We start from the raw sequence: 11374 nt of genomic DNA on the forward strand, positions 1-11374 counted from the left end.
TGACGATCTTGATGTTCTACCGTCGCAGGGCTTCGCCTAAGCACCGCTACAATATTATCGAGGAGGACTATGATGGAGGGGGGCACCGCACACGGCTAAGAGATCCAAGGATCAATTGTTGTTGTGCCTAGAGGTACCCCCCTGCCCCCGTATATAAAGGAGCAAGGGGGGAGCGGGCGGCCGACCTAGGAGGGGGCGCTCCAAGGGGAGTCCTATTCCCACCGGGAGTAGGACTCCCTCCTTCCTTGTTGGAGTAGGAGAAGGGGAAAGAGGGGGAGAGGAAGAAGGAAAAGGGGGCTGCGCCCCTTGTCCAATTCGGACCAGAGGGGGGCTGCGCGCCTCCTTTCTTTCGGCCTCTCTCCTCTATTCCCGTATGGCCCAATAAGGCCCATATACTCCCCGGCGAATTTCCGTAACTCTCCGGTACTCCAAAAAATACCCGAATCACTCGGAACCTTTCCGAAGTCCGAATATAGTCATCCAATATATCGATCTTTACGTCTCGACCATTTCGAGACTCCTCGTCATGTCCCCGATCTCATTCGGGACTCCGAACTCCTTCGGTACATCAAAACACATAAACTCATAATATAAATGTCATCGAAACCTTAAGCGTGCGGACCCTACGGGTTTGAGAACTATGTAGACATGACCGAGACACGTCTCCGGTCAATAACCAATAGCGGAACCTGAATGCTCATATTGGCTCCCACATATTCTACGAAGATCTTTGTCGGTTAGACCGCATAACAACATATGAAGTTCCCTTTGTCATCGGTATGTTATTTGTCCGAGATTTGATTGTCGGTATCTCAATACCTAGTTCAATCTCGTTACCGGCAAGTCTCTTTACTCGTTCCATAATACATCATTCCACAACTAACCCATTAGTTGCAATGCTTGCAAGGCTCATAGTGATATGCATTACCGAGTGGGCCCAGAGATACCTCTCCGACAATCGGAGTGACAAATCCTAATCTCGAAATACGCCAACCCAACAAGTACCTTTGGAGACACCTGTAGAGCACCTTTATAATCACCCAGTTACATTGTGACGTTTGGTAGCACACAAAGTGTTCCTCCGGTAAATGGGAGTTGCATAATCTCATAGTCACAGGAACATGTATAAGTCATGAAGAAAGCAGTAGCAACATACTAAACGATCAAGTGCTAAGCTAACGGAATGGGTCAAGTCAATCACATCATTCTCCTAATGATGTGATCCCGTTAATCAAATGACAACCGATGTCTATGGCTAGGAAACATAACCATCTTTGATCAACGAGCTAGTCAAGTAGAGGCATACTAGTGACACTCTGTTTGTCTATGTATTCACACAAGTATTATGTTTCCGGTTAATACAATTCTAGCATGAATAATAAACATTTATCATGATATAAGGAAATAAATAATAACTTTAATATTGCCTCTAGGGCATATTTCCTTCAGTCTCCCACTTGCACTAGAGTCAATAATCTAGTTCACATCACCATGTGATTTAACACCAATATGCACATCTGTATGTGATCAACACCCATAGTTCACATCGTCATGTGACCAACATCCGAAGGGTTTACTAGAGTCAATAATCTAGTTCACATCGCTATGTGGTTAACACACAAAGAGTACTAAGGTATGATCATGTTTTGCTTATGAGAGAAGTTTAGTCAACGAGTCTGTCACATTCAGAGCCCTATGTATTTTGCAAATATTCTATGTCTACAATGCTCTGCACGGAGCTACTCTAGCTAATTGCTCCCACTTTCAATATGTATCCAGATTAAGACTTAGAGTCATCTGAATCAGTGCCAAAACTTGTATCGACGTAACCCTTTACGACGAACTTTTGTCACCTCCATAATCGAGAAACATATCCTTATTCCACTAAGGATAATTTTGACCAATGTCCAATGATCTACTCCTAGATCACTATTGTACTCCCTTGCCAAACCAGGGCAGAGTATACAATAGGTCTGGTCCATAGCATGGCATACTTTTATAGAACCTATGACTGATGCATAGGGAATGACTTTCATTCTCTTTCTATTTTCTGCCGTGGTTTGGATTTGAGTCTTACTCAATTTCATACCTTTGCAACACAGGCAAGAACTCTTTCTTTGACTGTTCCATTTTGAACTACTTCAAAATCTTGTCAAGGTATGTACTCATTGAAAAAACTTATCAAGCGTCTTGACTATCTCTATAGATCTTGATGCTCAATATGTAAGTAGCTTCACTGAGGTCTTTCTTTGAAAAACTCCTTTCAAACACTCCTTTATGCTTTGCAGAATAATTCTACATTATTTCCGATCAATGATATGTCATTCACATATACTTATCATAAATGTTGTAGAGCTCCCACTCACTTTCTTGTAAATACAGGATTCTCCAAAAGTCTGTATAAAACCATATGCTTTGATCAACTCATCAAAGCGTATATTCCAACTCCGAGATGCTTGCACCAGTCCATAGATGGATCGCTGGAGCTTGCAAATTTTGTTAGTATCTTTAGGATTGACAAAACTTTCTGGTTGCATCATATACAACTCTTCTTTAAGAAAAACATTAAGGAATGCAATTTTTACATCCATTTGCCAGATTTCATAAAATGTGGCAATTGCTAACATGATTCGGACAGACATTAAGCATCACTACAGTTGAGAAAATCTCATTGTAGTCAACACCTTGAACTTGTCGAAAACCTTTTTACGACAAGTCAAGCTTTGTAGATAGTAACACTACTATCAGTGTCCGTCTTCCTCTTGAAGATCCATTTATTTAACATGGCTTGCTGATCATCGAGCAAGTCAACCAAAGTCCATACTTTGTTCTTATACATGGATCCTATCTCAGATTTTATGGCCTCAAGCCATTTCGCGGAATCTGGGCTCATCATCGCTTCCTCATAGTTCGTAGGTTCATCATGGTCTAGTAACATGACTTCCAGAACAGGATTACCGTACCATTCTGGTGCGGATCTTACTCTGGAAGACCTACGCGGTTCGGTAGTAACTTGATCTGAAGTTTCATGATCATCATCATTAGCTTCCTCACTAATTGGTGTAGGAATAACATGAACTGATTTCTGTGATGAACTACTTTCCAATAAGGGAGCAGGTACAGTTACCTCATCAAGTTCTACTTTCCTCCCACTCACTTCTTTCGAGAGAAACTCCTTCTCTAGAAAGGATCCATCTTAGCAACGAATAACTTGCCTTCGGATCTGTGATAGAAGGTGTACCCAATAGTTACCTTTGGGTATTCTATGAAGACACACTTCTCCGATTTGGGTTTGAGCTTATCAGGTTGAAACCTTTTTTCACATAAGCATCGCAGTCCCAAACTTTAAGAAACGACAGCTTTGGTTTCTTGCCAAACCACAGTTCATAAGGCGTCGTCTCAAACGGATTTTGATGGTGCCCTATTTAAAGTGAATGCAACTGTTTCTAATGCATAACCCTAAAACAATTGTGGTAAATCGGTAAGATACATCATAGATTGCACCATATCCAACAAAGTTCGATTATGACGTTCGGACACACCATTACATTGTGGTGTTCCATGTGGTGTGAGCTGTGAAACTATTCCACATTGTTTTATATGAAGGCCAAACTCGTAACTCAAATATTCTCCTCCACGATCAGATCGTAGAAATTTTATTTACTTGTTACGATGATTCTCCACTTCACTCTGAAATTCTTTGAACTTTTCAAATGTTTCAGACTTGTGTTTCATTAAGTAGATATACCCATATCTGCTCAAATCATCTATGAAGGTCAGAAAATAACGATACTTGCCATGAGCATCAACACTCATTGGATCGCATACATCAGTATGTATTATTTCCAACAAATCTGTTGCTCGCTCCATTGTTCCGGAGAACGGAGTCTTAGTCATCTTGCCCATGAGGCATGGTTCGCAAGCATCAAGTGATTCATAATCAAGTGATTCCAAAAGCCCATCAACATGGAGTTTCTTCATGCGCTTTACACCAATATGACCTAAACGGCAGTGCCACAAATAAGTTGCACTATCATTATTAACTTTACATCTTTTGGCTTTAATATAATGAATATGTGTATCACACGTTCGAGATCCAACAAACCATTTTCATTGGGTGTATGACCATAGTGTTGGGGAACGTTGCAGAAAATTAAAATTTTTCCTACGGTTTCACCAAGATCCATCTATGAGTTCATCTAGCAACGAGTCATGGGAGAGTGATTGCATCTACATACCACTTGTAGATCGCGTGCGGAAGCGTTCAATGGAACGGGGTTGATGGAGTCGTACTCGCCGTGATTCAGATCACCGATGACCTAGTGCCGAATGGACAGCACCTCCGCATTCAACACACGTACGGAGCGGATGATGTCTCCTCCTTCTTGATCCAGCAAGGGGAAAGGAGAGGTTGATGAAGATCCAGCAGCACGACGGCGTGGTGGTGGATGCAGCAGAACTCCGGCAGGGCTTCGCTAAGCAACTACGGGAGGAGGAGGAGGTGTTGCATGGAGGAGGGAGGCGCCAGGGCTTATGGGTGCGGCCACCCCTCCCTCCCCTCCCTTTATATAGGCGCATGAGAGGGGGGAGGGCGCAGCCTTGCCCCTTCCTCCAAGGAAGGGGTGCGGCCAAGAGGGGGGGAGGAGTCCATCCTCCCCAAGGCACCTCGGAGGTGCCTTCCCCTCTTTGGACTCTCCCCTCTCCAAGTCTCCTTGGTGCATGGGCCTCTTGGGGCTGGTGCCCTTGGCCCATATAGGCCAAGGCGCACCCCCTACAGCCCATGTGGCCCCCCGGGGCAGGTGGACCCCCGGACCCCTTTCGGCACTCCCGGTACAATACCGATAAAGTGCGAAACTTTTCCGGCGATCAAAATAAGACTTCCTATATATAAATCTTTACCTGCGGACCATTTCGGAACTCCTCGTGACGTCCGGGATCTCATTCGGGACTCCGAACAACATTCGGTTTGCTGCATACTCATATTCATACAACCCTAGCGTCACCGAATCTTAAGTGTGTAGACCCTACGGGTTCGGGAGACACGTAGACATGACCGAGACGGTTCTCGGGAAATAACCAACAGCGGGATCTGGATACCCATGTTGGCTCCCACATGCTCCTCGATGATCTCATCGGATGAACCACGATGTCGAGGATTCGAACAACCCCGCATACAATTCCCTTTGTCAATCGGTACGTTACATGCCCGAGACTCGATCGTCGGTATCCCAATACCTCGTTCAGTCTCATTACCGGCAAGTCACTTTACTCGTACCGTAACGCATGATCCCGTGACCAAACACTTGGTCACTTTGAGCTCATAGTGATGATGCATTACCGAGTGGGCCCAGAGATACCTCTCCGTTATACAGAGTGACAAATCCTAGTCTCGATCCGTGTCAACCCAACAGACACTTTCGGAGATACCTGTAGTGCACCTTTATAGTCACCCAGTTACGTTGTGACGTTTGGAACACCCAAAGCACTCTTACGGTATCCGGGAGTTACACGATCTCATGGTCTAAGGAAGAGATACTTGACATTGGAAAAGCTCTAGCAAAACGAACTACACGATCTTGTGCTATGCTCAGGATTGGGTCTTGTCCATCACATCATTCTCCCAATGATGTGATCCCGTTATCAATGACATCCAATGTCCATAGTCAGGAAACCATGACTATCTGTTGATCAACGAGCTAGTCAACTAGAGGCTCACTAGGGACATATTGTGGTCTATGTATTCACACGTGTATTACGATTTCCGGATAATACAATTATAACATGAATAAAAGACAATTATCATGAACAAGGAAATATAATAATAACCCTTTTATTATTGCCTCTAGGGCATATTTCCAACAGTCTCCCACTTGCACTAGAGTCAATAATCTAGTTACATTGTGATGAATCGAACACCCATAGAGTTCTGGTGTTGATCATGTTTTGCTCGCGAGAGAGGTTTAGTCAACGGATCTGCGACATTCAGATCCGTATGTACTTTGCAAATATCTATGTCTCCATCTTGAACTTTTTCATGGATGGAGTTGAAACGACGCTTGATGTGCCTGGTCTTCTTGTGAAACCTGGGCTCCTTGGCAAGGGCAATAGCTCCAGTGTTGTCACAGAAGAGTTTGATCGACCCTGATGCATTGGGTATGACTCCTAGGTCGGTGATGAACTCCTTCACCCAAATTGCTTCATGCGCTGCCTCCGAGGCTGCCATGTACTCCGCTTCACATGTAGATCCCGCCACGACGCTCTGCTTGCAGCTGCACCAGCTTACTGCTCCACCATTCAACATATACACGTATCCGGTTTGTGACTTAGAGTCATCCAGATCTGTGTCGAAGCTAGCGTCGACGTAACCCTTTACGACGAGCTCTTCGTCACCTCCATAAACGAGAAACATGTCCTTCGTCCTTTTCAGGTACTTTAGGATATTCTTGACCGCTGTCTAGTATTCCTTGCCGGGATTACTTTGGTACCTACCTACCAAACTTACGGCAAGGTTTACATCAGGTCTGGTACACATCATGGCATACATAATAGATCCTATGGCTGAGGCATAGGGGATGACGCTCATCTCTTCTTTATCTTTTGCCGTGGTCGGGCATTGAGCCGAGCTCAATCTCACACCTTGCAATACAGGCAAGAACCCCTTCTTGGATTGATCCATTTTGAACTTCTTCAAAATCTTATCAAGGTATGTGCTTTGTGAAAGACCTATGAGGCGTCTCGATCTATCTCTATAGATCTTGATGCCTAATATATAAGCAGCTTCTCCAAGGTCCTTCATTGAAAAACACTTATTCAAGTAGGCCTTAATGCTGTCCAAGAATTCTGCATCATTTCCCATCAAAAGTATGTCATCTACATATAATATGAGAAATGCTACAGAGCTCCCACTCACTTTCTTGTAAACGCAGGCTTCTCCATAAGTCTGCATAACCCCAAACGCTTTGATCATCTCATCAAAGCGAATGTTCCAACTCCGAGATGCTTGCACCAGCCCATAAATGGATCGCTGGAGGTTGCATACTTTGTTAGCATTCTTAGGATCGACAAAACCCTCCGGCTGCATCATATACAGTTCTTCCTTAAGATGCCCGTTAAGGAATGCCGTTTTGACGTCCATCTGCCATATCTCATAATCATAGTATGCGGCAATTGCTAACATGATTCAGACGGACTTAAGCTTCGCTACGGGAGAGAAAGTCTCATCGTAGTCAATCCCTTGAACTTGCCGATAACCCTTAGCGACAAGTCGAGCTTTATAGATGGTGACATTACCATCCACGTCCGTCTTCTTCTTAAAGATCCATTTGTTTTCTATCGCTCGCCGATCATCGGGCAAGTCAGTCAAAGTCCATACTTTGTTTTCATACATGGATTCTACCTCGGATTTCATGGCTTCTAGCCATTGTTGGAATCTGGGCCCGCCATTGCTTCTTCATAGTTCGAAGGTTCACCGTTGTCTAACAACATGATTTCCAGGACAGGGTTGCCGTACCACTCTGGTGCGGAACGTTACCTTGTGGACCTATGAAGTTCAGTAGCAACTTGATCCGAAGTACCTTGATCATCATCATTATTTTCCTCTTCAGTTGGTGTAGGCATCACAGGAACATTTTCCTGAGCTGCACTACCATCCTGTTCAAGAGGTAGTACTTCATCGAGTTCTACTTTCCTCCCACTTACTTCTTTCGAGAGAAACTCTCTTTCCAGAAAGGATCCATTCTTGGCAACAAAGATCTTGCCCTTGGATCTTAAGTAGAAGGTATACCCAATGGTTTCCTTAGGGTATCCTATGAAGACACATTTTTCCGACTTGGGTTCGAGCTTTTCAGGTTGAAGTTTCTTGACATAAGCATCGCATCCCCAAACTTTTAGAAACGACAGCTTAGGTTTCTTCCCAAACCATAATTCATACGGTGTCGTCTCAACGGATTTAGACGGTGCCCTATTTAAAGTGAATGTAGCTGTCTCTAGAGCATATCCCCAAAATGATAGCGGTAAATCGGTAAGAGACATCATAGACCGCACCATATCCAATAGAGTGCGATTACGATGTTCGGACACACCGTTACACTGAGGTGTTCCAGGCGGCGTGAGTTGTGAAATGATTCCACATTTTCTTAAGTGTGTACCAAATTCGTGACTTAAATATTCTCCTCCACGATCCGATCGTAAGAATTTTATCTTTCGGTCACGTTGATTCTCTACCTCATTCTGAAATTCCTTGAACTTTTCGAAGGTCTCAGACTTGTGTTTCATCAAGTAGACACACCCATATCTACTCAAGTCATCTGTGAGAGTGAGAACATAACGATATCCTCTGCGAGCCTCAACGCTCATTGGACCGCACACATCGGTATGTATGATTTCCAACAAGTTGGTTGCTCGCTCCATTGTTCCGGAGAACGGAGTCTTGGTCATCTTGCCCATGAGGCATGGTTCGCATGTGTCAAATGATTCATAATCGAGAGACTCCAAAAGTCCATCAGCATGGAGCTTCTTCATGCGCTTGACACCAATGTGACCAAGGCGGCAGTGCCACAAGTATGTGGGACTATCGTTATCAACTTTACATCTTTTGGTATTCACGCTATGAATATGTGTAATATTACGCTCGAGATTCATTAAGAATAAACCATTGACCATAGGGGCATGACCATAAAACATATCTCTCATATAAATAGAACAACCATTATTCTCGGATTTAAATGAGTAGCCATCTCGTATCAAACAAGATCCAGATACAATGTTCATGCTCAAACTTGGTACCAAATAACAATTATTAAGGTTTATAACTAATCCCGTAGGTAAATGTAGAGGTAGCGTGCCGACGGCGATCACATCGACCTTGGAACCATTCCCGACGCGCATCGTCACCTCGTCCTTCGCCAGTGTCCGCTTATTCCGCAGCTCCTGCTGTGAGTTACAAATATGAGCAACGGCACCGGTATTAAATACCCAGGAGTTACTACGAGTACTGGTAAGGTACACATCAATTACATGTATATCAAATATACCTTTAGTGTTGCCGGCCTTCCTATCCGCTAAGTATTTGGGGCAGTTCCGCTTCCAGTGACCCTTCCCCTTGCAACAAAAGCACTCAGTCTCAGGCTTGGGTCCATTCTTTGACTTCTTCCCGGCAACTGGCTTACCGGGCGCGGCAACATCTTTGCCGTCTTTCTTGAAGTTCTTCTTACCCTTGCCCTTCTTGAACTTAGTGGTCTTATTGACCATCAACACTTGATGTTCTTTCTTGATTTCAACCTCTGCCGACTTCAGCATTGAAAATACTTCAGGAATGGTCTTCACCATCCCCTGCATATTATAGTTCATCACAAAGCTCTTGTAGCTTGGTGGGAGCGACTGAAGGATTCTGTCAATGACAGCCTCATCCAGGAGGTTAATGTCCAGCTGGGACAGGCGGCTGTGCAACCCAGACATTTTGAGTATATGCTCACTGACAGAACTGTTTTCCTCCATCTTACAACTATAGAACTTGTCGGAGACTTCATATCTCTCAACCCGGGCATGAGCTTGGAAAACTAGTTTCAGCTCCTCGAACATCTCATATGCTCCGTGTTGCTCAAAACTCTTTTGGAGCCCCGGTTCTAAGCTGTAAAGCATGCCGCACTGAACGAGGGAGTAATCATCAGCACGTGTCTGCCAAACGTTCAAATTGTCTTGCAGTGCTGGGAGAGCAGGTGGGTCACCTAACGGTGCTTCAAGGACATATGCTTTCTTGGCAGCTATGAGGATGATCCTAAGGTTCCGGACCCAGTCCGTATAGTTGCTGCCATCATCTTTCAGCTTGGTTTTCTCTAGGAACGCGTTGAAGTTCATGTTGACATGAGCGTTGGCCATTTGATCTACAAGATATATTTGCAAAGGTTTTAGACTAAGTTCATGGTAATTAAGTTCATCTAATCAAATTATTTTAATGAACTCCCACTCAGATTAGACATCCCTCTAGTCATCTAAGTGTTACACGATCCGAGTCGACTAAGCCGTGTCCGATCATCACGTGAGACGGACTAGTCATCGTCGGTGAACATTCTCATGTTGATCGTATCTTCCATACGACTCGTGTTCGACCTTTCGGTCTCCGTGTTCCGAGGCCATGTCTGTACATGCTAGGCTCGTCAAGTTAACCCTAAGTGTTTTGCATGTGTAAAACTGTCTTACACTCGTTGTATGTGAACGTAAGGATCTATCACACCCAATCATCACGTGGTGCTTCGAAACGACGAACTTTAGCAACGGTGCACAGTTAGGGGAGAACACTTCTTGAATTTTTTGTAAGGGATCATCTTATTTACTACCGTCGTTCTAAGTAAACAAGATGCATAAACATAATAAACATCACATGCAATTATATAAAGTAGTGACATGATATGGCCAATATCATATAGCTCCTTTGATCTTCATCTTCGGGGCTCCATGATCATATTGTCACCGGCATGACACCATGATCTCCATCATCGTGTCTCCATGAAGTTGTCACGCCAACGACTACTTCTACTTCTATGACTAACGCATTTAGTAATAAAGTAAAGTAGTTTACATGGCGTTCTTCAATGACACGCAGGTCATACAAAAATAAAGACAACTCCTATGGCTCCTACCGGTTGTCATACTCATCGACATGCAAGTCGTGATTCCTATTACAAGAACATGATCTCATACATCACAATATATCATTCATCATTCATCACAACTTCTGGCCATATCACATCACATGACAATTGCTGCAAAAACAAGTTAGACGTCCTCTAATTGTTGTTGCATCTTTTACGTGGCTGCAATTGGGTTCTAGCAAGAACGTTTTCTTACCTACGAATAACCACAACGTGATTTTGTCAACTTCTATTTACCCTTCATAAGGACCCTTTTCATCGAATCCGCTCCAACTAAAGTGGGAGAGACAGACACTCGCCAGCCACCTTATGCAACTAGTGCATGTTAGTCGGTGGAACCGGTCTCACGTAAGCGTACGTGTAAGGTTGGTCTGGGCCGCTTCATCCCACAATACTGCTGAAGCAAGATAAGACTAGTAGCGGCAAGCAAGTTACAAGATCTATGCCCACAACAAAATTGTGTTCTACTCGTGCAATAGAGAACTACGCATAGACCTAGCTCATGATGCCACTGTTGGGGAACGTTGCAGAAAATTAAAATTTTTCCTACGGTTTCACCAAGATCCATCTATGAGTTCATCTAGCAACGAGTCATGGGAGAGTGATTGCATCTACATACCACTTGTAGATCGCGTGCGGAAGCGTTCAATGGAACGGGGTTGATGGAGTCGTACTCGCCGTGATTCAGATCATCGATGACCTAGTGCCGAACGGACATCACCTCC

This window comes from Triticum dicoccoides, chromosome 2B (genome assembly GCF_002162155.2).
Source record: "Triticum dicoccoides isolate Atlit2015 ecotype Zavitan chromosome 2B, WEW_v2.0, whole genome shotgun sequence".
Lineage (NCBI taxonomy): Eukaryota > Viridiplantae > Streptophyta > Magnoliopsida > Poales > Poaceae > Triticum > Triticum dicoccoides.